This window comes from Artemia franciscana, chromosome 7 (genome assembly GCF_032884065.1).
Source record: "Artemia franciscana chromosome 7, ASM3288406v1, whole genome shotgun sequence".
Lineage (NCBI taxonomy): Eukaryota > Metazoa > Arthropoda > Branchiopoda > Anostraca > Artemiidae > Artemia > Artemia franciscana.
In genome coordinates this window covers 43,510,045-43,514,235 of record NC_088869.1, presented here as the reverse complement: position 1 = coordinate 43,514,235, position 4,191 = coordinate 43,510,045, and positions in this window count along the sequence as shown.

Genomic DNA, 4,191 nt, shown 5'->3' with positions numbered 1-4,191 from the left:
TTTATGGCATTCAAAGTGTCACTGAGTAGAGATTGCCTACCAGCAGCAGCTGCCACTAATTTTTCATCTAGCTTCTCGTCTATTTTTTTTTTTAGCAATATTTTCCTTTACTCTTCGGATTTCCTGTTCTGTCGTGGAAATGTGAGTAATTATAGCCGACGACCCAGCTATAGTTTGTTGCCCGGGAATTGGAATTTGAGTTTTTAGTCTATCTTTGTAGAGCTCAATATAAATGTTTGGTTGATGGATAAACTCCTCAAATGCTCCCTTTCCACCCTTGCTACAAGATTTCATAGCTTCAGCCTTATTTGCCTCAAACTGCATAAACTGTGACACGAGAACAAACTGTGTGTCATGTGACCCGTAGCAGAATACCAGATACTTGAAGTATCTTGACTTTGAGCTCGCAGTCTTCGGATCCAAAACCTCAATAATACAAACAGGCCAATCGGGAAAACCTAGAAACTTTGCTAGGACCAGATCATGAATACTGAATATACCTGTAGCTCCATTTTATCAAAAAATAATTTACAACAGTTGCCAAATAACTCGTACCTGTTAGTGGGGCAGGTCTACGTCAGAAGTGGCAATCAGCGTTTGACAGGTGGACCGGTGAAACGCAAGACCTGCTAATTGGTTTCCTCGCCGTATTCTTCAAAAATATCAAAAATTCTAAATACTCGTGCTAAAATCGCGTCTCACTAATTATCAGAGCTCGTAAAATGCGACTGCTTTGAATGAATGCAAGATGCAAAAATGCGAACTGAGTGCATTAGAAAGCGTATCAGAAGCATCTTAGGAATAGCTTAGAGTATTAGCTTGAAACTTTTAGGGCATGACGAGCCGTATGTTGAGTTAATATAAACGCACTAGGTGCACAGTACTAGTAATTGCAGTGCCTTCTAAATACCAGAATATAATTTGCACTTTACTGAAAACAAATGCGTTTTAAATATTTTCTCTTTATTTTTAAATCTAATAAATCCTAAATTACTTTCAGGAATGAATATTAGCATATATATATTAAGCTGTCAGTTCACATTAGTTTGTTTCTCTCAGTAATCTTCGGTAAGACTGTTTTTTTTTCTCTCTCTTTTTCGATATTATGAGAAATAAAAACAAATAGCTCAAAATGAGGATTATTTTCACTAAAACACAAATTTTGTTCTGGTTTTTAGAAGGCATGGGGGTGGCAGCCTCACTCTTAGTTTCTGCTAGTTATGTGTTTGACTGTTTCATTTATTGATTTATTGTGACTCGTGGTAGTTTTACGCTTGAAAAAACTATTTGACTTTATGTCGGCTCATCTTTGGTGTATTGTAGCTCATTAGTCTTCTTCGAAAAGTTTCTTTTGTGGAAAAAGTTTATTTTTTAAATTGATTTGAATAATAAATGAAGGTCAAGTGTTTTAGAAATATAGCTCGAGTAAGAATTTTTTTTGAGAATCGTATATTGCTCGTTGGTTCCGATTCCCAATATAAGATTTCCCCCATTTTCTCGATTCTGAATTCTGATTTGGTCTCAACATTATTATTAAATGGACTCTCCCTATTCAGCCCTTTGTCATGGGCGACAAAGCGCATATCGCCTCTTGTTTGTTATCTTACAGATCATTTCCCTCACTCTATTATGCCTTCAAATGGCATCCATAAATAGAAATCAAAATTATTGTTTTTTTTTCTCTAATGAGGAGGTAAGGCTCCAACAGAATCACCCTAACAATCCCTGCCGAAAGGAATATTTTACTTACTGGGGAATTGGTTGTGTCTAATTTTACTACACTTTTAGTTAGATTTAACATCCTTTCTGAATTATGAAATACAGAAACATAATGGTTGCATAAATTTGATAGTGTGTGGAAAAAATTAACGGTACTCGTGTACGTGATTGGATTATAATTGATAAAGCATTTATAAATATTTTTTTTTTGTATAGCTTAAGATTCCTCATTCTCCTTATTGCAAATTTGAAAGTGATAAACGATATTGTAGTGTAATCTTTGGAGTCATGAGAATATGTTCGGGGTATGTTTATGATGCTTACCGTAGGAATATTGAAATAGTGTGTTTTTGTCATATTTTCTTTTCGCTCTAATTTGCAATTGTGCTTGTTCCCTTTTTAATTTACTTTTATTAACAGTTAGTATGAAGTTAAGAAGAACTTCTGTGTACTAATTAAAATAGAACTTGTTTTTGCTGAAAGTATGGAGCAACATTAAACTTAAAATGAACAGAAATTATTCCGTGTATAAGGGGGTTTCTCCCTCCTCAATACCTTTTCTCTTCATGCTAAAGTTTTCTAATGCCTTTAACAAATGTTCTGGTTCTAATTAAACAACACTTATGTTTCAGGAAGCGTTCTCACGGAATTGGGACAAAAGGTCTAACTTTAGTGCAAAAAGCGGTGTACTGAGGAGAGTGTAGCTCCCTTTATATACGGAATAATTTCTGTTCGTTTTCAATCTTTGCTCTTTATTTTAATTTAAAAAGCTTGTTTTTTAGCATCTAATTTCTGATCTTTTTTTAAATAATCCCTGGAAATCTACCTCCCCCTCCATGGGAAATTCCCCCCTTTCGAAAATAAATTCCATAGAAAGTTTTTGCCGTATAAAATCTCTCCTGGGGAAATTAACTCCGGATAATTCCATCCTCGCTGCGAATTCCCTCCAGAAAATTTCTTACGGACGATTCTGACTGAAAACTACTCCTTAGCTTATTTTCATTTTAAATTAAATAGGAAAAGAAGTTTTTTTTAACTGAAAGCAAGAAGCAATATTGAAACTCAAAATAAATAGAAATTATTCCATGTTTAAGGGGGTTGTCCCCCTCCTCAATACCTTGCTCTTTACACTAAAGCTTTAAGCACTTAAAAAAAAACTTCCTCTTTAAATTAAACGGCCCTTGTGTTTCAGGAATAGTTCTTAAAAAAAAATTGGACAACTAGACAAACTTTAGCCTACACAGCAATGTTTTGAGGAGGGGGCAACCCCTTCGTATAGAGTATAAATTCGCTTTTGGTTTCAATGTTGCTACTTACTTTCACTTGAAAAAGCTTATTTTTTGTATTTAATTTTTGATCATTCTTCAAATATTGCCGATAAATCTGGCTCACCCTCCATGAACAATTTCCTCGCCTTATGGGGAACTAGTCAGTGAAAATTTCCCCCCTTGTAAACCCCCTCCTCGTAAAAGTCCCTCTGGAGAATTCCATCCTCGCTGAAAATACCCCTCCCAATAAAAATTTCTTGTGGACCATTCAGCCTGAAAAGTCCTCCTTAGGACAATTTCATTTGAAAAAGACTTTAATTTCTATTCGTTACCCCGACAACACCGAAAATACCCTCTTCTGTGGAAATTTGTTCCCAGAAATCCAAACACGCTGAAAATAGCCCCCGGATAATTCCTCCGGAACATCTCCAAATGTAAAATTGAGTTGGCAAAGAGGAAGTAAGACAAACAAAAATAATTTCGTTATTTTTTCTGTTTTAAAAAGTAGAGTTGAGAAAAAGAGTCAAACTTTAGCGTAAAGAGCGGGGCGTTGAGGAGGGAACAGCCCCTTTCGCATACGGATTAATTTCTGTCCGTTTCAAGTATTAATGACGCTCCTTACTTTCAGTGAAAAAAAAACTTTTTTTTTTTATTTAATATATTTGGAATCAGCATAACAAGCCGATTCATTGATCCGAAATTCCGTTTTTTAGAGTTCTATTATTTTTAGAGTTTCTATTGAGCCGCGTCGCCCCTTACTTACAGTTCGTTAACACAAATTGTTTGAAGCGACCTTTTTTTTTTAATTTAATTTCTGATCTTTTTCAGGTCATGGCGGAATCCCCCCCCCCTGTGAAAATATTTCCCCTCCCTCCCCCTAATTTAGAGTATCTCCCGCGCAAATTATAAAATTTCTCCTGATGATAATTACTCCATGGAGAATTTCTTCCTTGGAAAATCCCCCCCCCCACTTAGTAATACCCCAGAGAATTCCAACTCTGCTGGAAAATTTTCACCAGACAATTCCCCCAGAGTATTTCTACTTGCAAAATGGGATCGCCAGCGAAACAGTAAGACAAATAAAAAGAATTTCGTCTATGAATTGCAAATTCTCCCCGCCAAAATTTCCCCTGGAAAGTTCACCAGAAGAAAATATCATCCTAATGGAAAATTCTTTCCGTAGAACATCTCTCTCTCTCTCTCT